Source organism: Lemur catta, chromosome 7 (genome assembly GCF_020740605.2).
Source record: "Lemur catta isolate mLemCat1 chromosome 7, mLemCat1.pri, whole genome shotgun sequence".
Taxonomy (NCBI): Eukaryota; Metazoa; Chordata; class Mammalia; order Primates; family Lemuridae; genus Lemur; species Lemur catta.
The window spans coordinates 55,476,910-55,503,896 of NC_059134.1; the positions used below are offsets into that span (position 1 = coordinate 55,476,910).

The window sequence follows — 26,987 nt, forward strand, 5'->3', positions numbered from 1 at the left end:
CTTTGCTTCACAAGGAAGGGAATGTCTTTAAAAAGTTGTCTACACTGCCTTTCTCTACTATCCTACGTTCTATTCAACTTACCAGCTTACCTTACCAGCTATGTTTCAGCCCACTTTCTCTAGATTGCAGAGCCTGGGGTCAGGATTCAAGTCCTGGTTCCTTTTTTGGGAGGTTCAAGCTTAGGAAGGTAAATGTGAAGAAAAAGGCAAGTCAAGCCAGCAGTATGATGTGTTACCACATTGGCCCGTGCTTCCAACAGGCCACCATGAGAAACAGCAGGTGACTGAACTCTTGACGTCACACAATCCACCCAGCTTCCCTAAGTGCTAGGATTACAGGCCTGAGCCACTGCTCCCAGCCTTTTGGGGTTTTTTCCTATGTAAGATCATGTCATCTGCAGGCAGGGACAAATTTACTTCTTCCTTTCTGATTTGGATGCCTTTTATTTCTTTTTCTTGCCCAATTGCTCTGGTTAGGACTTCCAGTACTATATTGAACAGAAGCAGCGAGAGTAGGCATCCTTGTCTTCTTGTTCTTGATCTTAGAAGTAAAGCTTTCCAGTTTTCACCATTAGTATGATGTCAGCTTTCTTATGTTGAAGTATTTTCCTTCTATTCTTAGATTGTTGAGAGTTTTTATGATTAAAGAGTGTTGAATTTTGTGAGATGCTTTTTCTGCATTACTGAGATGATTATGTGATTTTTATATTTTATTCTGTTAATGTGGTACATTACATTTATTGATTTGCATATGTCAAGCATATGTCAAACTATCCCTGCATCCCAGGGGTGAACCCCATGTGGTCATGGTGTACAATCCTTTTAATGTTCTGTTAGATTTGGTTTGCTAGTATTTTGTTGGGGATGTTTGCATTTATGTTCATCAGGGACATTGGCCTGTAGTTTTATTTTATTTTCTTGTGTTGTCTTTTTCTGGCTTTGGTATCAGGGTAATGCTGGCCTCACAAAATGAGTTTGAAAGTGCTCCCTCCTCTTCAGTTCTTTGGAAGAATTTGAGAAGGATTAATGTTAATTCTTAAAATGTTTGGTAGAATTCCCCAGTGAAACCATCTGGTTCTAGAAATTTTGTTGTTGCTGCTGTCGGAGACTTTTGATTGCTGGCTTAATCTTTATACTAGTTGTAAATCTGTTCAGACTTTCATTTAGTCTTAGTAGGTTGTATGTGTCTAGGAATTTATCCATTTCTTCCACATTATCCAGCTTGTTGTCATATAATATTTCACAATAGTTTCCTATGATACTTTTTATTTCTGTGACATTGGTTGTAATATCTCTTCATTTCCAATTTTATTTATTTCAGTCATCTCTCTTTTTTCTTAGTTTAGCAAGGGTTTGTCAATTTTTTTTATCTTTTCAAAAAACCAACTCTTAGTTTCGGTGATTTTTCTTTTCTATTGTTTTTCTATTTTCCATTGTATTTGTTTCTGCTCTAATCTTCATTATTTCCTTCCTTCTGCTAACTTTGGGCTTAGTTTGCTCTTCTTTTTTTATTTCCTTGATGTGTTAAGTTAGACTGTTTGAGAGATCTTTCTTCTTTTTAAATATAGATGTTTATCACCATGAACTTTCCTCTTAGTACTGCATTTACTGCATCCCATAAATTTTGGTATGTTGTATTCTCATTTTTGTTTCTTTTGAGGTATTTTTAAATTCCTTTTTTTGATTTTTTTCCCTTGATATAATGGTTGTTCAAGAATATGTTGTTTAATTTTCATGTATTTGTGAATTTTACAGTTTTTCTTTCTGCTATTGAAAAGGAAAGAGAAGGAGGTTACAGAGCTTCATACTCTGCCATGTAGCTAATGTCACTCCTCTCAACATACATTTTGCATTTTTTTTTTTTTTTTTTAGAGACACAGTCTCATCCTGTCACCCAGGCTAGAGTGCACTAGCCTGAGCAAGAGTGAAACCCTGTCTCTACAAAAAATAGAAAGAAATTAGCTGGACAACTAAAAATATATAGAAAAAATTAGCCGGGCATAGTGGTGCATGCCTGTAGTCCCAGTTACTTGGGAGGCTGAGGCAGAAGGATTGTTTGAGCCCAGGAGTTTGAGGTTGCTGTGAGCTAGGCTGATGCCACGGCACTCTAGCCTGGGCAACAGAGTGAGACTCTGTCTCAAAAAAAAAAAGAAAAGAAAAGAAAATCTTAGTTAAAATGTTATATGTTAAAGAATATTAATCTCAAACCAATAGCCAATATTATACTTAGCAGTAAAACATTAGAGACATTTCCATTGATGTTAGTAATTTGACTATCATTTAACATTATTCTGGAAATGCTAATGAATGCAATAATGAGAAAAAGAAACCAGGGAAGTATAAATATTTGATAGGAAGAGACAAAATTATCATTATTTCAAGATGATATGGTTGCTTGAAAAACTATTAGAACTAATAGAGTTCAGAAAGTTTGGCAATTACAACAAATATTAAAGACTAACAGCTTTCTTATATATTGTCAATAATTTGTTAAAGATAGGTAATGGAAAAATAACTCATATATGACAGCAATAAAAAAATATACAAGCACCTAGAATAAAGTTAATGATAAATGTGCACATCTACAAAACCTTACCATAAAACCTAAAAAATTTGAATAAAGAGAGAGATTCTTCATTTTTGTATTGGAAATACTGGAATATTGTAAATATTGTAAAGGTATTGATTTCCCTCAAGCTAACCCTATAAAATTAACCAAATTCCATTAAAAATACCACAGAACTTTTTTCAGGATGTGACAAAAAATCTATTTTAAAGTTTATTTAGAAAAATAAATAGGCCGGGCGCGGTGGCTCACGCCTGTAATCCTAGCTCTGGGAGGCCGAGGCGGGTGGATCGCTCGAGGTCAGGAGTTCGAGACCAGCCTGAGCAAGAGTGAGACCCCGTCTCTACTAAAAAAAATAGAAAGAAATTATCTGGCCAACTAAAAACATATATACAAAAAAATTAGCCGGGCATGGTGGCTCATGCCTGTAGTCCCAGCTACTCGGGAGGCTGAGGCAGTAGGATCGCTTAAGCCCAGGGGTCTGAGGTTGCTGTGAGCTAGGCTGACGCCACGGCACTCACTCTAGCCCGGGCAACAAAGTGAGACTCTGTCTCAAAAAAAAAAAAAAAATAAATAAATAAATAAATAAATAAATAAATAATGTGAAGCATATTTTTAGGAAGAACAGTACTGAAAAAATCTTTCCCTTCCAGATATTGAAGTGAACCAGCAAGGTACAATAATTAAAACATTCCTGTTCTAGCTCAAAAATAGACAGTTCAGAAATACATCCAAATATTAATACATACCTCGTGTCAGTGAAGAGACTATTAAGGTGAACTCTCTAACCATTAAGAAAAGTTACATCTAAACTCACATAGATAAATTTCACAAGGATTAAAAATTTTAATGTAAGTAGAAGAAAATAAAGATGAATATTTACAAAACCTTGGGGTAAGGGATAATTTTCTAAACATGAAACTAAAGGCTGAAAGCATAAAGTGATAGATTTGGTTATATAAAAATATAATTATGTTTATTATATACAGAAAAAATTTACCATAAACTAAGTTGAAAGACAAATGACATTGGAAAGTATTCTTAACCAAAGATTTCTGCCTTTAACATTCAAAGACCTTCTTCAAATCAACAAATGAAAATACTTCTCCACTCCCACTGCTTTGCTTCAGTAGCCTAAAAATAAAATAAAGTAGAACACATACAGTTGGCTAGAAAAAGTCATTTTACATAAGAACACTCCCCAATGACCAATAAACATGAAAAAAGTTCTTCATCTTTTAAAATTTTTAATTAAAAAAATTTTATGTATACATAATAGTTATACATATTTACAGGATACATGTTATATTTGATATAAGCATGATACGCTGCATGTGTAATGATTGAATCAGGGATATCTATCACCTTAAGCATTTATCAACTTCACTTTTAATCAAAGAAATGCAAATTAAAATCACAAAGGAAAAAAAATAAATATATGCACTATTAAGAAGAATTTGGAGATTTAGTCACTTTCAAATATTTTGGGGTATATAAACTTATACAGTCGTTATGGAGGGTATTCTACTACTAGGAATGAATAGCAAAGAAATAATTAAGGAGATATATATTAATATATATGTCTACTAATCTTCTTGATATCCTTAATATATATCACAGTACTGTCTATCATAATGAATTGTCCAAAAACACGGCATGTATATAGTCATTTAAAAAGAAGTAGAAGAATGTTTAGGAACAAAAAAAATTTTAAGGAAGGATATTTATTTAGTTAGTTTTTCACAGGAGGTTTTCCAGTAGGAACCTGAAAATCTGCTAGACAAATTAAGGAAGGATATTTAAAATAACAAGGCAGTATGGAAATGCAGCCAATAGGGGAAAAAATTGTTAGTTTGACAATCTGGCCATAGCATTCTTACAGAGAGAGACTGTTTAGATTTAGCAGAATGATTTAGAATCTCTACTGGTTGAAGCAAAACAAAAGGAGCAATGGAGTGCCTTGTACAAAAGGAAATGGGAATTGGAAATGAGTGCTTTCGAGTTCACTGCTACAGGAGATTAAACCTGGAAAATGGAAAAAGGAGGAAGGCAGGGAGGGAGAGAGGCTGGGCAGCTGGTGGAGGAGTGGCCAATGAGAATTTTCCAGTGATTAGAATGACTGATGGACTCTTAAAAGACTGGTTTTCTATTAATAATACTCAGTTTCAACTTGTTCTCTGAGCTTCAAAATAAGCTAGCCTCTCTTCTGCCAAATATTTCCTAAATGTTTGCTAAACATACAGCCTTGCTTAGGCCATATTTTGGGGAAAGAAGGAGTTGAGGAAGTGTCCAACAGGGTGATATAGCATAGAAGAAGGGACAAGGTGCCCAGGAGGGGAGATGAGGGGTGGAGATCAAGGCAGCAAACCAGAGCTAGAGGTGATCAGAAGAAACATAGCATCCCCCTCCCCGACAAAATAAGACCCTTTAGGGATATTGGTAGGGACTTGGATTTCACACCATTCATAGGATAGGGATTTGAGCACAATTCTTTTATATCTCAAAGGTTGGGGAGACTCCAGAAGGTTGGAAGACCTTATAAAATACGTGGGGGTTGGGCGAGGTAGGGAAAGAGACTCAGAGAAAATTGTTTAGAAGGACACATAGCATACAAAATTTACTCATGATGCTAAGATTATAACAATATTTATTTTCCTCTTTTTGTTCATCTGTATTTTGATTCTTCTATAATGAAACCATATTACTTGCCTAATTTTTAAAAAGAAAAATGAAAAATAGAAAAATTAGCTGGGCGTGGTGATGTGTGCCTGTAGTCCCAGCTACTCCCAGCTACTTGGGAGAGTGAGGCAGGAGGATTGCTTGAACCTAGGAGTTTGAGGTTGCTGTGAGCTGTGATGATGCCACTGCACTCACTGCACTCTAGCCTGGGTGACAGAGGGAGCCTGAGTCAAGAAAAAAGAGGAGAGGAGAGGAGAGGGTAGGAGAGGGGAGGGGAGGGGAGGGGAGGAGAGGCGATGAAAGAAAAATGTACTGAGGAAATAGGTAAATCTGCAGGGACAGAAAGCGGCTGTCTGTGGTTGTCAGAGGCTAGGGAGAGAAGGGAATGGGGAGTAAGTGCTTAATGGGCACGGGGTTTCCTTTTGGGGTGATGAAAATGTTTTAGAACCTGAAGAGATGGTGGTTGTACAACATCGTGAATGTGCTAAATGCTACAGAGTTGTTCACCTTAAAATAGTTAATTATATGTTATGTGAATTTCCTGTCAATAGGAAAAAAAAAGAAAAAAATAATGTCCTGTGGAAAAATATGCACGATAAATCAGACTCTGTCACAACATGTTCTGCTTAAAGTCCTTCAGGGACATCCTAACCCTTTAGCCTGGCTGACAGGGCTCCACATGACCTGGCCATCTCGCCTCTAGCACAGCTGCCACTCCCTGTAAACCTTATTCTCCAGCCATACAAAACCGTGAGCAGTGCTTTGAAAGGGCCTATTCTTTCCTGCCTCCATGCCTTTGTATAGGTTTTCTCTTTTCCTGGAATGCCCTCCCGTTAGTTACTTTCCACTCATTCTTCAAAACTCAGCTAAACATCTCCTTTCAGCAGCTTCCCCTGATTCTGTAGTCTGGGAGTCTCTCTTTCCTGTACCCCAAGAGCCTTCTGGGGATTTCTGTTATATCAGGGTAGGTGATTGTGAACTGAAGGCAGGACCTGGGCCTTCCCTCTGTTTACTTTCGGAACCTGGCCCAGGACAGAAGCCACAATAAATGAGGAGTGAATACGAACAGACTTAGAATCACTGAGACTTAAAATCACATCCTTTTCTAATGCATAAGGTTCCTCTGTACATGAAATTAAAAAGGATTCAAAGATGTTTAAATGGCTTACTGAGGCATTTATCAGAAGAACTGGCAATATTTTTTCTACCCCCTTGCCCCTACCTTCTTCCTTTTTATAAATTGTTTAGGAATTGAAGCACAGATATTCTCTGATCCAGTGTAACTAAAAAAAAAAAAAAAAAAGAAGCAGCATGGATAAAAATTCCAAATAGATTAATAAAAATGTCAATCTAAGTAGCAAAATGATCCTAAATGGGGTTTATGGGGTTGCACAATACTGATAGTCTTAGGAAAATAGGCTAAAAACTCAATTACTCTTGTAAAACACATGATAGATAATAAAGGATTTTTTGATACCTAGCCCCAAAACTAAGATATATTAATAGTATGGCTATCTTAGGATGGTGTTTAAAAATATCCAGCTCTTGTAGGCTTAAAAATGAACTTAATCCCTAATGAAATAATGTATATAGGCAAAAATCATCAGTGGTTACTAAAATTATTGGGTGAAAGGTTGATAAGAAACTTCATATTGGATGCATCAAGCTGACAATCCCTGAACCTACTGTATAATCTTAGCTTTATTTAAAGTGGGATGGCCAGATATTAATTGCCTCCTGATATAATGTAGTAGGAAGTATACAACACCAATTAAGAGATACTCTTGCCAAAATAATTGAACCTGAACTTAATCTTCTAACCAGCAGTTTGTGACAAATATGAAGAAGAGAGAAGCATGCAAATTGACACCATAAGAATGTAAAATATAATATCAGGCCAGTGCAGTGGCTCACACCTGTAATCCTAGCGTTCTGGGAAGCCAAGGTGGGAGGATTGCTTGAGATCAGGAGTTTGAGACCAGCCTGAGCAACAGAGCAAGACCCTGTCTCTACAAAAAGTAAAACAATATGGTGGTGAGCACCTGTAGTCCCAGCTACTTGAGAGGCTGAGGTTGAGCCCAGGAGTCTGAGGTTGCAGTGAGCTATGATGATGCCACTACACTCTAGCTGGGAGACAGAGTGAAACTCCTTCTCCAGAGAAAGAAAAAAAAAGGAATATAAAGTATAAAATATCACATCAAGAAGATGGGAATTCCATGAGAGAAATGACACAATTTCTTCAATAACTAAGTGGTATGAAGAAAAAGGAAGGCCAGGCACTGTGTAGCTTATGCCTGTAATCTCAGTACTTTGAGAGGCTGAGAAGGGAGGATTGCTTGAGGCCAGGAGTTTGAGACCAGCCTGGGCAACATAGTGAGACCCTGTCTCTACAAAAAATTAAAAAATTAACTGGGCATGGTAGTGCACACATGTAGTCCCAGCTACTTGGAAGGCTGAGGCAGTAGGATTGCTTGAGCCCAGGAGTTCCAGGCTGCAGTGAGCTGTGATCCCACCACTGCACTCCATCAGGCAGGTGACAGAGTGAGATCCTGTCTGAAAAAAAAACAGAGAGGGGAGCAGGAAAATTAGAAAATTAGAATTTCAAGAGGACTTAAAGACTTAAGAGACATATATAACAATACAAATTACAAAAGACATTTTGGAGACAATCTGGGAAAATTTACATGGATTGGATATTAGATAATATTAAGGGATTATTGTTAACTTTTTGTGTGATAATGATATTGTGGGGTTTTTTTAAGTTCTTATCTTTTAGAGATTGAAATATTTATGATAAAATATAATACCTTGAATTTGCTTTAAAATGCTCTCTCCCCAAAATATGTGTGTGGGGATAGATAAAACAATGACACAGAATATTAATAATTATTAATTCTGGGTGATAATGGGCACATGGGACTCATTATACTATTCCTTCCCTTTTTGTGTGCACATGACATTTTCCATAATAAGTTTTAAAAAATAAACTTAACGTTCAGCAGCAGTGTGGCAGTGTTAATAAGCCTGTCTACAGAGCCAGGACTATGTCATATGAGAGCATTGTCAGACCAATGGAAAGATCTTGGCTTTGGCATCAGAAAGGCCTAAGTTTGAATCCCAGCTTTTCTACTGACTAGTCCTGTGACTTTGGGCAAGGTACTCACTTCTCTGAATCTGTTTTTCCATCTGTAAATAGGGATAATATTACCTTCTTCGGAATGTTGGAGGAATATGTGAGATGTTATATATAAAGTGTCTATCACATGTCTGGCACAAAATAAATGCTCTATAAATTGACTACCTTATACCAATCCAGTTATTCTTAATTTCCTTTATTGTTTTTTTTAAATAAACTTAAATAATCCAAAGTGTATGAAGTAAAGAGTGAAATTTCCCTTCACCACATTATCCAATCTCACTTTCCAGAAAAAGGAAGTAATTGAGAATTTAGTGTCTATCTATCCAGGCTTTTTCTTTACATCTATAAATATATGTAGGTATATGCATCCACATACATATGGGGTGGTTTGTTTAACAAAAATGAAATCACACATATACATTAATATATGTATCTGCAATTTTCTTTTTCCACATTATAATATATAATGTCTCTTTTTATGTCAGTTCATAGGGTTCTATAGATGTAATTCAATCAATAATGTCATTCATATGCTTTTGCTCCCAGGTGCATTCTGTCCACTAGAATCCGATAGCAGAATTGTTGGGTCAAAGGATATAAGTAGAGTACATTTTGACAATACTACAAAGTGGTCCTACTGTCCCTCCACAATTTATTGAGCTATTTTCACATTAAGACCTCAATATTATCTATTTTATATACATTTCTATGTTGCATACCAAGAGACACTGTCCTTTCTGATACTACATATTTCTCATCTGGCCATGAAAGGGTGTTAGAGAATAAATGTGTTAGATTAGCAAAAATCAGCCTCATGGAAAATAGGCTCCATTCTGCTATTTGTGTCCCTGTTAGAGGATAATATGCTGCATGCTATTTTCAAGGCTGAATGTAGCGGTAGATTGGATACAATAAATGGGAGTCCTACTTTTCTTTGTGAAAAGCCAGTGAAGATTATGTGAGGCAGGATCCTGAAAGAAAGAGGGGGAATAAAACCTCCTCTCAAAAGAGGTCCCAGCGGATGGCAACCTTGCAAAGGTGGACCAGGAAAGAAAGGGGAAGGAAATGCAGCCTGATTCCCTGGGGAGTTCAAGATCTCGCTTTTCCCTCCTGTTGTTCTAGTGATTTTTAGAGAGGACAGTTCCAGAGAAAGATGATTTCAAAAAGAAAAGAAATCCAAATTGAATGCAATTCTGCCTTGCTTATGTAAATGCACCTGTCTTGGGGTGTATAATCAGTCCCAGGCAGACTCCCGAGAAAGATCACTTTGTAAACCACCCTTCTGCCAAGGGAAGGCCAACAATTGTCCTTTGTCCATGGAGCCCTCCCATCATCCCACTATGCAGTTACTGGTCCAAACCACTGTAAGGTTTGGGCAAGAAGAAATTCTTCCATTGTCTTTTAGAAATTAGATCACTAAGGTGATGTCATTCATGATGTAAGGCTTCCCTTGGGCCCCGGCTGTTCCAGATGCAGGAAATCATGAGTGCTCCCTCGCTGCATATATTTCTGTAGGTCCATAGGCAATATAGGCACATACTGACACCCTTCCATGGCCAGTTGAGAAATAAATGGTACCGGAAAATGACCTGCTCCAGATAAGAATCTTCTCAAGTTCTAAAAATATTTTTTGATTTCATTTTGTGAACTAAAATTAACATTTTGTTTAGTGACCTCTAAAACAATGCATGTAAAAACAAGTTAGCAAATGTCCTGATCACTCTTGGACTTAGAGATAGGTTTTTATTTTACACTTTTAAATCCAAGTTACTAACTCAATAAAATTTGGAAAACATTCCATTGTATTCATCCTCCCAAATACTTTTTGTCTTTAATTTGTTTTTAAGCCCTGGACCAAAGTCTTCTGCTAATCCACAGATAGGCTGACCACTGGCAAATGGTCAGTTGGGATTTGAGCCTTAACATAGACATGTTGCTTTTACTTTGACAGGTAATTTTAATTATTTATTAAATAATAATATTTATGTGTCAGGTACTGTTCCACGTGCTAAGGATAAAGCAAAACAAAACGACAAAAATCCTTGCCCTTGTGGGTTTACATTCTAGTAAGGAGGCTTCATTCATTCAGTCAGTCAACAAGCACTCATCGATCTTCTGGTATGACTCAGGCCTCAAGTCACATACTGTGAATAAACAGGATTTTTATCCCTGCTCTCAGAATCTAGTGGGAGAAATAAGACATGTCCCCTTACCTCCCCCAAAGCCCCTGTACACAGAGAACACAGAAAAGGGACAGCTTGCTCAGCTTGGATGGTTTGAAGAAGGTTTCTCAAGAGAAGATGACAAGTAAGATGAAACTTGAAGAATGAACTGATGAGGGAGAAAGGCGGTCCAAGCAGTGAAGAGACCAAGCAGGGCATGCACTCTGGCATAGGGCCTGAGTCATATTAGGAGATCAGTGAATGTTGTTGAATGGATGAAACTTCCCCAGTAGAGTGTAAACTCCACAAGGCATGTTCTGGGAACTGTAAGTCCCTTCCTGTGGCTGGAGTTTCAAGTGTGTGGGGAGGGACAGGAGGTAGGGCTGGGGAAGAAGGCAAAGTCCAGACGTGAGGCAGTCCTGGCTGAGGGCCTTTTTCCTGATGATAATTAGAAAACTAGTGGAGCATTTTAAACAGTGATACAACATGGTCTGATTATATTTTATTCTTTTCTTGATAAAGGTGTATTTTTAAAATTACACAAATAATATATGTTTATTTATAACTGGTACATTGCACCTCTCTCTCTCTCGCTATGGAACAACTTTTCTCTCTCATTGGTCTTGACGCACAGAAGGCTCTCAGTAAAGATTTGCTGTAGCTGATGTCCATAGACTCAGCCTGATTAAGCAAGGCTCTGATCTGGTCCAAATGTGCCCCTCAGAGAACCTGGAGCTTTACCTGATTGGGGATATTTAACAACTTCCATTGCTACTTCACTGCCATTATATTTTTTAAATCCTCATTTTTAAACTTTTTATTATGGAAAAATTCAAACATTCATATATATCTACAAAAGAAGAAGAGTATGATAAACCCTCACATACCCATCACCCAGCTTCAACAATTAAGGACTTGCAGCCAATCTTGTTTCATTTTTTTCCTTCCCTCCCTCCCACCAGAGCATTATTTTGACAGAAATCCCAGAGAGCATATCTTTTAGTATGTATCTTTTAAAGGTAAGATCCTATTTTAAACATATCCACAATTATTACACCTAACGAAAAAAAGAATTATTCTTTATCATCACCAAATGTACAGTTAGTGTTCTCATTCCAAGTATCTCATAATTTTTTTTTAATTAGCTAGTTTGAATCATGACCTAATCAAGTTCCACATAAGTATTTAGTTGATGTTTCCTGTTTCCCTTAATCAATATGTACCCTCTTTTTCTTTCTCTTTCTCTTTCTCTCTTTCTTTTCTATTTATTTAACTGTAGGCTCTTGAACAGAACTGAAAATCAAAAGCAACACTTTAAGGGTACCATTTTCCTTCGTGCTCACCTTCACTAGATATTTTTTCATATCCCTGGTAAGTTTTTAGGTAAAGAATTATATCTCATTATTGCAAAACAAAACTTGTTTTTAGCCTATCAGCTTTGTTCAAGCATCAAGATATATGGTGATCATACTATACACCAAAATGAATGATAGAATAAAATTTGATTAAATGTAAAAAATAAAACTGTTTAAAAAAATGAAAAGAAAATATTAAACTCTTTTTCTTTCTTTCCTTTTTCTTTTTTTGAGACAGAGTCTTGCCTGGGCTAGAGTGCTGTGGCATCAAGCCTAGCTCACAGCAACCTCAAACTCCTGGGCTCAAGCAATCCTCCTGCCTCAGCCTCCTGAGTAGCTGGGACTACAGGCATGCACCACCACGTCTGAATAATTTTTTCTATTTTTAGTAGAGACGGGGTCTTGCTCTTGCTCAGGCTGGTCTTGAACTCCTGAGCTCAAGAGATCCTCCTACCTCGGCCTCCCAGAGGCCGTTGATAGGCTATTGATAGGATTACAGGCATGAGCCACTGTGCCTGGCCTTTAATATATTTTTGGAAAGGGAAGAAGTTATCTAAATACAAAAGCAATGGAAGATATCACAAAGAAAAATATCCTTAGAATTGACTATATACAAAGTTAAAATATCTATTTCATTTTTATTTTTATTTATTTTATTTTTTTTTGAGACAGAGTCTCACTTTGTTGCCTGGGCTAGAGTGAGTGCCGTGGCATTAGCTCACAGCAACCTCAGACTCCTGGGCTTAAGGGATCCTACTGCCTCAGCCTCCCGAGTAGCTGGGACTACAGGCAAGAGCCACCATGCCCGGCTAATTTTTTTGTATATATATTTTTAGTTGGCCAGATAATTTCTTTCTATTTTTGGTAGAGACAGGGTCTCACTCTTGCTCAGGCTGGTCTCGAACTCCTGACCTCAAGCGATCCACCCGCCTCGGCCTCCCAGAGCTAGGATTACAGGCGTGAGCCACCGCGCCCGGCATCTATTTCAACAAACACAAAATGGAAGGACAAATGACAAACTGGGGGGAAATATTTGCCATCAACGACAGACAACAGGTTATCTGCCTTAATACACATGACCTGGTCTAGCCTGCCACTGGGTCCAGATGGGTCCAATCACAAGATTGTCCCAAGTCCTGCTTCTTTAGACCCACCTTCTTGATTATCTGCAAGTTCTGTCTTTTGCTCAGGATCTCCTGCTCCAATTATCCCTCAAGGAGCCTTTGGGATGGGAATGGGGAGTCTTACCCTTAATCCTCTGCTCTGTCTGTTGGTCTCACCACCCTTCTGCTCTCTAGACCCCAGGAGCTCTGCTGGGCCCCTGCTGACTTAATCTCAACCACCAACATCTGGCCCTCTTCTTCCCTTCCAGCAACCAGAGAAAAACACTCTGCTTCTTTTGACTGTTTTCAAAGTAGCTTCTTGCAGAAGAGCTGCTGGGCCCTTAAAGACCACAGTCCCTTCTATCCAAGAAGGTGGAGGGAGAAGGGTGGGAGAGCAAGTGAGAGGATGATCAGGCCCTTGTGCTACTTAAAATGATTCCCCCCACCCCCGACCTTCAGGATCTACTACATCAGCTATTTCCTGCAAGTGACAGAAGCTGATGCTGACAGATTAAGCAGAAAAGAGGTTTATTAAAAGGCTATTGGGTGACTCATAGAATTGTTGGGAAGGCTGGAGGAAACAATCGTGAGGCTAAGCTTCCAAGAAAATCACCCAAAATTATGCAGCGCAACTGGCCAGATGAGAAAACTGGCCACTGCCCATTACCACTCAGCAACCATATGCTGCCAGGAGCTCAATTTGACTGCAACTGCTGCTGCTGAAGGCATCAATGCCACTTCTTTGTCAGGAACTCAGTCTTACAAACCATTTCAGTCCCTCCAAACCGCAGGGATCTGCTCCCAGCAAAAGGAATGCTCCATGCAGACTTGTCCCTCACATTGTCCCCTCTCCAACTTCTCACACAAGTGAGTGTGACTGGAGGAGTACCAGTCACATGCCTGTGTCCCCGCTGCAAAGAGGAGGAAAGGGAAGAAGTATTCTGCCTTCTGTCTTGGTGGGACTCAAAAAAGGAAAATTCTCCAAACATCAGAAGGGTGTTCAAAAGGTGCCTGATTCCCAAAGACCATGACAAATGTCCACCAGAATGAATCACTTAGGCTGGGTATGGCAGGGGGAAGCCTCTTTTAGATAGGGTGGACTTTTACTTATTGATTGTGGACTGCATTAAAATATGAAATGATATACCCACAAGGTTATTTATAGACGCATTATTTGTAATAGCAAAAGATTAGAAATTGTCAAAATATCCAGTCATAGAGAATAGGTGAATAAAAATTACAGAACATCAATACACACATGGAAGACAATATGCCTAAAAATGAAGGAGGATCTTTATATACAGTATGTTCTAGAATAATCTCCAGAATATATATAAGTAAACAAGGCACAGTGGATGTCTTAGTCTGTTTTCTGCTGCAATAACAGAATACTACAGACTGAGTAATTTATAAAGAAAAGATATTTATTTGGCTTTTGGTTCTGGAGGCTGGGAAGTCCAAGAGTGAGGGGCTGCATCTGGTGAGGGCTTTCTTGCCGCCTCATAACATGGCAGGAGCATCACAGGGCGAGAAGGCATAGACAAGACAAAGGGGGGAGAAGGGGGGCCAAACTCCAACAATAACAAACCCACTCCTGCAGTAATGGCATTAATCTATTCATGACCTCATGACTGATTCACCTCTTAAAGGTCCCACCTCTTAATACCATCCCAATGGCAATTAAATTTCACCCTGAGTTTTGGAGGGGACACTTAAACCATAGCAGTGCAAAATAATGTATATAGTAGCTATCTCTTCTGTAAGAAAGGGTGGGGATATATATGGCTCAACCATAGATATTGCCATTTTTTCCAGGTAAAAAGGTTGAATATTGGCAATATCATATGATTGAACATAGTATATTATAGGATGGAAGAGACAGGGATGGAAAAGAGACTTCTCTGAATATATTTGTTATACATTTTTGACACTGGAATCTCATAAATGTATCTTACACATTCAAAAATTAAATTTAATTTCAAAAGACAATTTCTAAGATTTAAAAACAAACTGAAAATAATGAATATAACTGTATACTAAGTTAATGATGTAGCACAGAGAAGACAATTATTTCAAGCATTTACAATACAAATTTGTTATAGTACATACAGAGTAGAATATGAGGACAAAGAAATGCAAAGAAATCTCACACTTCAATTAATAGTTATATTGCTAGTAGAAGTCTTTATATTAGTATTTTGAAACTATTTTCTATATAGTGTAGGATAAAGTAATAATTATGTTATGTTGTAATTATGTTAATGTTGTTAGGAACTAAGATTTTCCTGGTAAGAGAAGAGACATATAAACTCAAAGGCATTAATATAAATAAATCTTAATATTAAACTTGTATTAGAGATATCAGCATAAACTCATGATTCTTTTTTCCTTTTAAAAAGTATATATATCCTATTTTTGTACTTTTCAGAAAGGCCTAGAAGTACTAAAAACCCATGAGCAATGAACCAGCCACCTCTAGTGCCCAGATTGTGGTCCCTAAATGCCCTTCCTCATGAAAAGGAATCAGAACTTCTTGGGTGGCTGGTTCCAAGTCTGGGGCAGTACATGTACAAGATGAGCCTGGAGCATCTTGCTGAGCCAAAAACTATGAAGTCATCAAAGATCAGGGGGTTGTATCAAAAGGACTCCAGAGCCTACAAGAAGGGGCTCCAATTGGCCAAAGATGGGATAATTTATCCAAAAAAGGAATAATTGCATTCAATTAAAATACATAGAATATATAAAAACCTAATGTATTCATGAGCAGGAAAGGGAGAATGCCAAAACAAATAAATAAATAAATTCACTGGATACTATTGGTGGTATCTAATCTTTACCAGGAAAATTGGCAATTAAAGGAAAATAAGCATTATCCTGCCTTTCCAATACAATCTGCATTTCAGAGTGACCAAATAGCCCTAATTGATGAGGAAAAGTTCTTCTTTACAGACAAATCCCAGTTAATAAATGTGATAGGAATGACAGAATTTTTTAAAAATCACCATTTTGCAAAGATCAATAAAGGATGAAAGTGTCCAGGCACGGTGGCTCACGTCTGTAATCCTAGCACTCTGGGAGGCTGAGGTGGGAGGATCACTTGAGGCCAGGAGTTAGAGACCAGTCTGAGCAAGAGCAAGACCCCTGTCTCTACTAAAAATTGAAAAAATTAGCCAGATGTGGTGGGACATGCCTGTAGTCCCAGCTACCCAGGAGGCTGAGGCAGGAGGATCACTTGAGCCCAGGAGTTTGAGATTGCTGTGAGCTAGGCTGACGCCACAACACTCACTCTAGCCCAGGCAACAGGATGAGACTCTGTCAAAAATAAATAAATAAATAAATAAAGGATGAAAGCATTAGATGAAAGGTTTAGGGAGAACTTTAGAAGAGTGAGACCTGACTGACACACTACCGGAAGCCACTGATCAAGATTATTACTCTCAGAGTGGGACAGCCAGACAGTGGCTCTTGAGATGCCCCCTTTATGGGAAAACAAACAAACAGACACAACTAAACCTCAATCTAATATGGCCTTTAAAACTACCTTCCAGTTTACATGAAATATAGAGGATAGAAACTCAAGTTTAAGTGATACTACAAGGACTTAAATAGATAAATCCAGAATATCCAGATAGAGAACATTCTATCTAAAAATAGAAATCCAGATATTCTGTGGACCATTTGAATTGGTTTGATCAAGTCAATGGCATGAAAAAAAAGTGGGGTTGGTGGGGAGAAACTTACTGTTCTAGATTTTTAAAGACTCAAAAGATAGCCATCAAACACAATGTGAGGACGTTGTCTGGATCCTGATTCTAGTGAACCAGTAATAAAAAAGACATTTCTTTAGTTATCAAGGAAGTATGAAAATGGTCTAAGAATCAGATGACACCAAGGAATTGTTACTTTTGTTAGGTATGTTACTAGCAGTGTGGTTAGGTAAGAAAATATTCCCATGAAGTATCTAGGGAGGAAATCACATGAGGTCTGGGATTTACTTCAAAATACTTGCATAGAAAAAGGGGAGGGATAGATGAAGAAAGGATGGCAAAATTCTAATAATTGTTGAATCTGAGTGATTGGTATTTTTAAAATACCATTCTCTTTGATTTTGTTTATTTAAAATTTTTCATAATGAGGATTGAACTCTGATCTTTTTCTTTGTCCCCAAAAAATTATTTTCTAAGAGGGCTTGGTGAGTCATGACTACAAATGATAAAATCTCAGTAAACAGGGTTTTATGATGTGGTTTACTTCCAAACTAATTCTGATATAGCATCACAGGAAGGGTAGAAGACCCTTATCTTGACTCAAGCATTCCTTTCCTCTGATTCCTGGTCTTTGGACAAAGCCTAACTCTTTCAACTAAAGAATCCCTAAACCCACCTATGACCTATAAGCTCCCTCTTTGAGATGCCCCACCTTTTCGGGCCAAACCAATGTATGCCTCCCAGGTATTGGTTTATGACTTTACCTGTAACCCCTGTTTCCCTAAAATGTATAAAACCAAACTGTAACCCAGCCACAGCAAGTCCACTTGCTCAAGGCTTCTTGGGCGTGGCTCCGGGTCATGGTCCTCAAATTTGGCTCAGAATAAACCTCCTTAAATTATTTTACAGAGTTTGTCTTCTTTTCTGTTGACAGTAATAAAAAAGATAGTGTGGAGAGAGGCAAAATAGAAATCTTCTGGATGACATTTCAGCCTGGTCTGTGTATATCAGTGGAGCAAACAAATGGGAAAAGTTATTGCAAATTAGACTAATTTGCTCTTCTTTAGCTGTCAGCTCCCACTAAGCCATAAAAGCAGATCTGGTGTCAGTAATCACGCCCCAGACGATGAGATCATGGTGGAAGGTAGGGCTGTTGGTGAGTGTAATAATTCTCTCTCTTTGTCACACCTCATTTTCATTAACACCTGAGGTGGCACCTCAGCAAATCCAAGAAGAGTGCTGAGTGGTTTGCAATGTTCTTTTGCATCTAAAAAATGCTAATCACACTCTCTTTGCTGATTCACTGGGGAATAATTTTTAGTCCTATAAGTAGATAAAACTTCCTTTTTTTTTTTGAAGATGAAGGATTACAAAAATCAGAGATGGCAAATCCAGCCAACTGTGTGACCACCCTCCTCTCCAGAACCTGGGGCAGGTAGACATCACCAATTGATCACAGCTTTCTTTCCCACTGGACTTGGCTTCTTGCCACAATACTCCAGATAGCACCGTATTAATGAAATCTATTTGTCATCCCTACTCAAAAAGTCTTCAGGTTAGTTTACAGAGTGGAAGAACTTGCCTAGCTATTTTTTTTTTCATTTCTACAACAGAACAAACAAGAAGAAAAATACCTTGAATAAAAATCCAAAGAATTTAGACTAGACTGGATTTAAGGAAGGGCTTCATGTGAGGATTATTGGAATCTGGAATAATCACTTAGAAAGATTAAGGTATCTTTCTTAAAAGACCTATTAAAACCAGGCAGAGTCTTACTGTCTGAATGACCTAAGGCTAATACCTATGTCAGGGCACCTGGTGTATCTGCTTACCCAACATCCCTTTCTTCTCCTCCTCATGAGAGAATATTCTTTCCTTTGGGGAAATCTGTGTTTGCACAGGGCTCCCGCTTCCCTTCTACACTGGGCAGGCAGACCTACCCAAGCAGATTACCCCATTTTCTTGACCACAGAAGCTAATATTGGGGTGGGTACATGACTCAAGCTGGGCACATCGTAATTCCCCCGCCACATCTTTCAGAGGAAAATCTCTTTTTCTGTTGAGTTTGCTAAAGTGGCTGGCTCTGAGGCCTGGGTTGCTGGTGGCTCTAATGCCTTCCACGTAGAGAGAGCCAACAAAACAGAAATGCTAGAGACAATGGAAAAGAAAGAATCTTCCTTAAATTACTTGAGTCCTTGGTTCTAACTGTTCCTAAAGCAAGATTCATTCCTGGATTATTTAAACATGAGTAAGAAGAAACTGCCTTAATTTTTCTTTAGTTAGTTTAGATTGGTTAGTGTCGTTTCCAGGGAAAGTCTTGACTAGCATGGCATATGGGATGCTTCATTCATTTATTCAATTGACATTTATCAGTCTGCTCCAATCACTTTGCTACCCTGGAGACACAGAAAGGAAAGACAGTCCTTGTCTCACTGTTCACAGTTAGAGACAGTTACAATAGAGTAATTACCTAACAGATGACACTTATGTAGCTCTTAATGTGCTACAAGTACTATTTAAGCATTTTACATATACTAACTTATTTAATTCTGACAACAACCCTTTGACTTAGGGTTATTCTGTTACTTTTTCCATTTTACAGAGGGAAAATGAAGCACAGAGAGTTTAAGGAAATTCCCCAGTCAGAAGTAGAAGATCTGGGATTCGGACCCAGGTAGCCTGGCTTTCAATCACCACATTCTACAGCTTCATTATACCTAAGGGTCAATGTTGGAGTTATGCTGAAGCATAACATATAATAATGGCTAATATTCATTGAATACACACTATGTCCCCAGTCCTGTGCTAGGTGTATTTCTACCTTAACACATTAAATCTTTTCAAGGATTTAATGCAGCAAAGATTATTCCTTGTATAGTTGAGCAAAGTGAGGCCCAGAAAGGTTAAGGGACTTGCCCAAATCACACAGCTAACAAGTGGCAAAGCCTGAATTTGATCCAGTCATGTCTGCCTCTACAGCCATTGCTCTTTCTGTCATATTACTCTGGAAGGCCTCACCTGCCAGCTTTTCCACTAGAAGTGTAGCACGTCTAGGATGCTTATGATTGGCTGCTGGTGACTGGAAAATGGAGTCAACTTGGAGAGTTCTCTAATAGCAGAGAGCATGGCATGTTTTGCTGGCAGCAGTGCTCTTGGAATTTGTGTATACCTTGCAACCTGATACACCTGAACATACATTCGGTGTAGTGGAGGAGAGATTAAGAAACTCATGGTAAGTGTACCTTTGGGAGTATAAAAAGGATGTTATTTATTTAGTTTTATGACAGCCATTCAAATGTTGAAGGAGAAACCTTGCTTTTCTGCTGCTTTCTGCCTTCAAGCCAGACCTGTGAATAAGAAGGCTTTTGGATAAGATATGAGTTAGGTATCCAGAGGACAAAACACACATTTAATTAGAAAACCAGGGAATGAGAAGGTATCCTTTGAGTGGGAAGGTTTTCAATTATGCACAGCAGACATTCTTGTATAATAAAACCACCCCATAATACAGGAGGACCGCTTAATGTTCCTCCATGTAACCAAATGCTGGGGTTTACTGATGCCCTCCATTCTTTTGGGAAAATATATCAGCTAAAGTACACCTATATGCTTCTGCACCCAAACATTTATTGAGTCTTTAAAAAGCTCTTTATATAGATTAACTCATTAAATCCATATAACAATACCACTTTACAAATGAGAAACATAAGGCATAAGGATGTTGACTTAGCACCAATTGAGTTAAGTCTTACCAGGAGGCAATGATGTTTGCTAACAAGCCAATTTTTGCCAGGCACACATGGTGTAATTTGATTACATACAATGTAAACCTGTGAAATATGAGTGTAAAAAGAAGCTGAGCTATTATTTCTATGAAAACTAAGTTGAATGTTTTGGAAAGACTTAATAGAGTATCTTTAAAAAATCATTGCTATTGAATTAGGTATGAACAAGATCACTCTCTTTTCTGCCTCTGTGCCTGTTGCTGCTGATTATTTAATAGAAGGCCTTGTCTTATATTTTCCTTCTTCAAATGCATCCTCCTGGAGCCAGCTCAACTATGACCTCCTCTGAGAAACCTCAGATAGCCTGAGTTTTACCAGTTCTGCTACTCATTAGTCTCTCTGAGCCTTAGCATCTGCGTGTGTGAAACGGAGATGATCATTTCTGTCTTGCAAAATTGTTGTGTGGATTAAGTGAGTTGATGTTTGTAAAGTTACCTGGTCCATAGTAGGCACTTGAAAAATGGCACTAATTATGATGTGTGTACAGGTTCTCCTGCATTAGGGGCTATGGAAACAGGTGGATGAAGACAGTCCCTGCCGCGAGGAGCCCCAGGCTAGCACATGACTGTCTGCCTGCTTTTGGCTCCACTTGCCTGGTAGTGAGTTGAAGCAGATTTTCACAAATGTAAGTGGAAACTTTTCTAAATGATTTAAGACACTGACACCATTATGTCATCCAAGTTCTCAGCATTTGATTAACTCATCCCGAAGGCCTGAAGAGCACCAGCACAGACAACTTTCTTATACTTAGTCACAAAATGGTTTGTCCCGAAGCTTAAAGGGGCCGTAGGAGTAGCTTCAAAAGAAATAGGTTCTGATTCACGGAGGCTACGTGACACAGTCTCTGGAATCACTCCAAACTGGGTCCAAATTATGGCTCCACCATTCACTGGCTATTTGACCTTGGGAAAGTTACATAATGACACTGATATCAAGTTCCTTAACAGAAAAAATGGTGATAATATTATAATTCTCATTTCATAGGAGTTTAATAAGGAGAAAATGACACGAAGTGTCAACTATCCAGCACTTGCATGTAGTAAATACCTAAGAAATGTTATTCTCCTAATAGGGAATACAGGTAGGACAGAATGGGGTGGGCACACTTCTCACCTGTGCGCTAAGGAACTGCAAGCAGGCCTTTCTTTAATGCTTCCGCCACTGTCACAGAGACTCTGGTCTGGAGATGTTGGTTTGATCCTGCACACAGCCTCTTCTCCGTCTTTCCATGGAACAGAACCAAAATCATATTCCATATTTACTTGCAGGGGTTATCTTAAGTGAGGTAATCCGCCTCTAGGAACATTGTTTTCTTTATAATATGAAGATACAAGTGCACATACCTTGCAAGAGTGATGAGAGGAATAAAAATAATGAAAAGCATCTAAGACGGTGCTGATGCACACTAGGTACTCGTAGGTACTCAGCGAACTGTGGCTAGGAACAATACAGTAGGAGACCGCCAATATAAAATAGAAGTTGGTCAATTATTTGAAAATGTTGTTTAGAGGAGGGAATCTTAAAACAAACAAAAAAAAGGTACAACCGTTCCTCCTCTCACCATGCCCTATGAGTACCGATGAGGTCATCAAACCTGTTAATTTCATACCTAAAGGTAGCTCCCATCCCCACTCTTGGCCTGTACTGATGGACATGAGTCACCCACGTACAAAGGCTAGAAATACTGCTCCAAACTAAAAGTTTGGTCTGCAAACTTGCAGGCTTTCTTGCTCACAGAGACCAGATAAATGACCACAGGCTAGGGTGGGAGAAGAGGGTGGGGATGGCCCTTACCATGGACCACAGAAGAGGAAGATGTGGAGAAATCTGAAATGGGGGGTGGGATGGGAGAGTTAGAGGGAGGAGGAACCATGAAGGGGAACTGCTTTGGTGACCAGCTGTCCCTCATACTGTTGTCTGTTATCAACTGCCTGCAAAATTCAGTTGCCCCTAGGCATCTGATTTGGATTGAGTTCTTCTGCCCTGGAGGCTTAGCCAGCTTTCCTTCCCCATCTGACCCTTCATGTGATAGCAACATCAACACTTGTAAGCCCCAGAACATAAGGTGAGAGGACCCCACGTCCTTAAGGGGTTATGGTGCCCTGAAGGGAAACCCTTAGGCCCCAGCCACAGTGAGACTGGACAAAACCAGTTTGACCTTGCCTTCATGTTGGGATGGTATGGAACATTCCTGCCTTGTCATGCATATTACAAGCTGCAAACTCTAAGGATTTGGGGCTCTGTGTTTCTAAGTCAAATTGGAAACTACCCCCAGTCTGACCAGGGACCATTTAGTCAATGCAAAACCTGCCAACCAAAGATGACGCTCATATTTTAATTAAATGCACACTTCTGATTTAGTTGTTCTTGCAGCTTATAATTAGACCTTGTTGTCAAGAAAAAAAAAAAATCTAAAGCAGCTGTGTTTCAGTGTTATTCAGATCTGTGACTGACCCAGTTTTTAAAAATTAAAAATGTGGCATTGCTATTTGTCACATCTTTGCACCTTGCTTACACTCTTGTAAGAAGAGTGTTGGGAAGTGTTTTCTGAGGGGTGAGCATGGAAGAGGAAAGGCCTTGTAGCTCAGGGCTTTGGGCAGCCTCCAGGCAAAATTCCAGAGACATACCTGTCTCTAAGATTTACCTTCACACACTGAAAGGAAGATGGTGAAATAGACCCCTTCGGGGGATCACCCTAAAAAGTGATAGATCTTAGAAGCAAATAATTACGGAGGTGTTTATGCTGGTGTTCCCAATATTTCTGCCACCACCATCCTCTTGGCAGAAGTAAACTATAGAGCTGAAACCTTAATAATCAATCCTCCGACCCCTCCATGTATGCAGAGGGTGGGGCTCTCCCCAGACCCTTGCAAGAAATAAGATGGCTTATTCTAAAGAAACTGAATGAATTCGGACTATCCTCTCTATCAGGTTGTATAATGGTTGGTTCCCTGTCTGCTCATTATGGAGAAAAGCTTTCAGTAATACAGCTCCCACCTAGCCTCCTACACAGAAGTCGCAGTCAGCTCTGTCCTGCCCTCATTCCTAAACATGCATAACAATCAAAGGTGACCAGACATTTTAGTAAAACATAAAGGACAAGATAAAGTAACAGAAAAAATAACTGGAGGAAGCAGAGATAACTCAGAGGAATAAGCCAAAAATAAAATAAAATAAAATGAACAAATTTAAAAGAATCATATCATTACTATTCTCATTGAAGATGGTGCATCCACAAAATGAGAACAGTTGCTATGAAAAAGGAAAAACTCAGAGTTAGAGGCTTTCCCAAAGTTGACCACAATCCTAACAATTTAGAATGCATTATTACTAAGAATGATGTGTGAAGGAGAAAGAAACTTTTTTATCATTACAAATTGTATCCACATGTTAAAATAGCGCACTGTACCCCATAAATATGTACTGTTGTCTCAATTAAAAATAATAAAAGTGAAAAAAGAGGAGCTTTTTAAAATTACAATTGCAAAGAAAAACCATAGAGACAAAACTGAATTATCTTCCCATTTGTTCTACTGAAAACGATATTACAAAATCATTGTTCTATGAAGAGGCTAACAAAAAGCAAACAGATGAAAGTTGTAGAGAAAATAAGTATACAGAGGTGTGTCATGCAGTTAATTAATAAAAAATGTGTTTCTCTGGCTGTCAGCTTTTTGAAACATAATTTGTTTTAATTTCTTTTCTCACTCTAAATAAAATTTAGTGTCAGATATAATTTTATATTCATAATTTAATATTTTTTTCTTAAAGAAGTCCCTTAAATTTTATAAGTTTCAGGCCCCATAAAATCTGGACATGCCTCTGGCAGTGAGCCACACTGCTTGGAGATAGGACAGAGAAGGGGGCAAGCGAACTGCAGAAGGAGAGACACTGTAAGATTTTAATTCAGATACTTTTCAAACATGAATCCCACTGTACTGCTTATAGCTACACATACAGGTTGTCAAAATATGAAGACATAGACTACAAAGAAGTTACACTCAATTTGTGAGAATAATTGCCTTGGAGTAAGGGGTGCTCTATATTTTTTAGTTTAAAAATTCTAAATCAAAAATGAAAAACTATTAACATGTTGATTTTGATGATGGACACATAGATGTTATAGTATCCTCAGTGATATTCTCTCTTTTCAGTTTAAGTGGTACAGCTGTAAAGCCACATTCCCTCAGCATTTGGAAGGCAGTGTCTGACAGTCTTCAGGTGTCCTGCATTCCCCAGGACATGTGCTCTGCCAGATGCCAGGCTTCACAGGTAACCTGCTTTTCTCTCTTTATCCTTGTGGTCCTGTTATTTCACAGCAATCTGTCTGAGTGTGGGCCTTGAGCCCCTCACCATGTTAGGCTTTTGTGAACTTTTAAGCCTGGAAGACTCATGTTCTTTAGCTCCAGGCAATTCTTTTCTATTAATTCTTGGTCTACTTTCCCTGTTCTCTTTGTGGATTTCCTATTTGTCAAATGTTAGACTTCCTATTTTTGTATTACATTTTGTGCAGGGTTTTTCTTTCCTATTTTATCTTAAAATCTTTTTACTGAAAGTTTTTCATACTTCATTTTTAATTTCCAAGATTTTTTCCTGTTTCATAACATTCTATTTGTAGATGATCTGTTCACTCTGAAGATACTCTAGAAGAAACCTAGATGGTGTCAATTATAGCAGTTGTTTCTTGTTTTGTAGATGGAATAAGCGCACATACCAATGAGAACTTTTCTTTAAAGAGTTAAAATGTAGTGAAGGAATCTATCTATTATAAAGTTGTCTAAGTCTCGAAATATAGGTACGAAAAACATCTAAAGATGCTAAGGTATATTTTCAAAAACTTGGAAGAGAAACCTGAACACAAACAAAATGGAAAAAGTTTGTTCAAAAAGTTGATAAAACTCTCATATACTATTTTCACCGAAATTTGCAAAAATATTTTGAAAGGTTTCAGTAAAGTAAATGAGAAATTAGAGTCCTGATTTGGATATATATGCAACTTCACACACAGACTGTGGTATAATAAAATATATATATATTTGGTCTTTGTCCCTAGTTTTTCACACAGAGCTCCTAAAACCCTTGGAATTTCCTGAGTGATAGGAGTGTCTTTTGTCATTCATTAGGAGACCCTTTGGACCAGATCTGAGTTTGTACTAATGAGGTGACTCTGGCTGAGGCTTCTAATAGCCTCAGGATAGAGGGCTGGTCACCAGAAATACCAAACACTGATTAGAGGGTGGGAACTTTTAGCCTGGTCCTCTGACCTCCAGGAAAATGAAGGGGGCTGGAGATTGAGTTATAAAAACTCTGGAATAATGAGAGTTAGAGAGCTTTGAAATTGGAGAACACATCCACATGTTGAAAGGGCGATACATCCTGACTCCACAGGACAGAAGCTCCTGTGCTTGGGACCCTTTCCAGCCTTGTAATATGTACCTCTTCATCTGAATGTTCATCTGTATCCTTTATAATAGAACTATAATAGTAAGTATAGCAGTTTCCTGAGTTCTGTGAGTTACTGTAGTGAATTATTGAACCCAAGGAGAGCATCATGGGAACCCCTGAATTTACAGTTGGTTGGGCAGAAGTGTGGGTATCCTGTGCACCCCATTTGCAGATGGCATCTGAAGTGGGGGCAGCCTTGTGAGATTGTGGGGTCAGTGCTAACTCTAGGACTTAGTGTCAGGACTGCATTGAATTGTTGGACATCCATTTGGTGTCAGAGAATTAGAGAATTGGTCTGGAAAAATGACACATATTTGGTGTCAGATGACACCACACAACACGCAGACTTATTTGCTATTTGTAGTAATATGCCCTACAAACAAAAATTTTGATAAATCTATTTTATACAACTTCCATCAAAAAAGAAAAAAGAAAAGAATTGCTGCATTATTGAGTATACCCCTGACATGAGAGAACTTCTATTCTGACTAGCTGGCAATGAGTGTTAAATCCTCCCTTTACAGTTTTACACATCTGATAATTGGAAGATTTTTCTACAGACTAACTTTAGGCTCCATTATTGTGAACCTTTGTTTCTTCTTGTTGTGCTGGGCACCATAGGATGCATTCATATTGAATATTGACGAATATTGATGGCTCTGCACCATCCTGTCACGATGCTGGTTCTGTTGTAATGGTGGGCAGTAAGAATACTCCTGGAATGGCTAGTATTAACTATATGTGAAAGTAATTGTGAGGTATATATCTTAGTCCATCTTGTGTTGCTATAACAGAATACCATAGACTGGGCAATTTCTAAAGGAAAGAATTTATTTGGTTCTGGAGGCTGGGAAGAAGTCCAAGGGCATGGCACTGGTATCTGCTTGGCATCTGGTGAGGGCCTTCTTGTCGTGTCATCATAAAAGGTAGAAGAGTGAGCAAGCAAGAGGGGCACAAACTCATTTTAATGATAAGCCCACTCTTGAAATAACTACCCCACTCAAATGATAACTACATTAATCTATTAATATTTATGAGAGTGGAGC

General features: G+C 38.4%; 1 long non-coding RNA gene across 2 annotated transcripts in view; it reads right to left on the reverse strand.

Annotated features, from left to right (window-relative positions):
- Window positions 1-21,709, reverse strand: part of LOC123642303 — a 32,735-nt gene extending 11,026 nt beyond the window's left edge. The window contains exon 1 of one of the 2 annotated variants that reach the window (XR_006736432.1): window positions 21,610-21,709. This is a non-coding gene — a long non-coding RNA (uncharacterized LOC123642303). Of the gene's footprint in view, window positions 1-95; window positions 235-21,609 lie in introns of those variants that run through there. The other variant, XR_006736431.1, reaches the window with a different exon arrangement.
- Window positions 21,710-26,987: the final 5,278 nt, after the last annotated feature.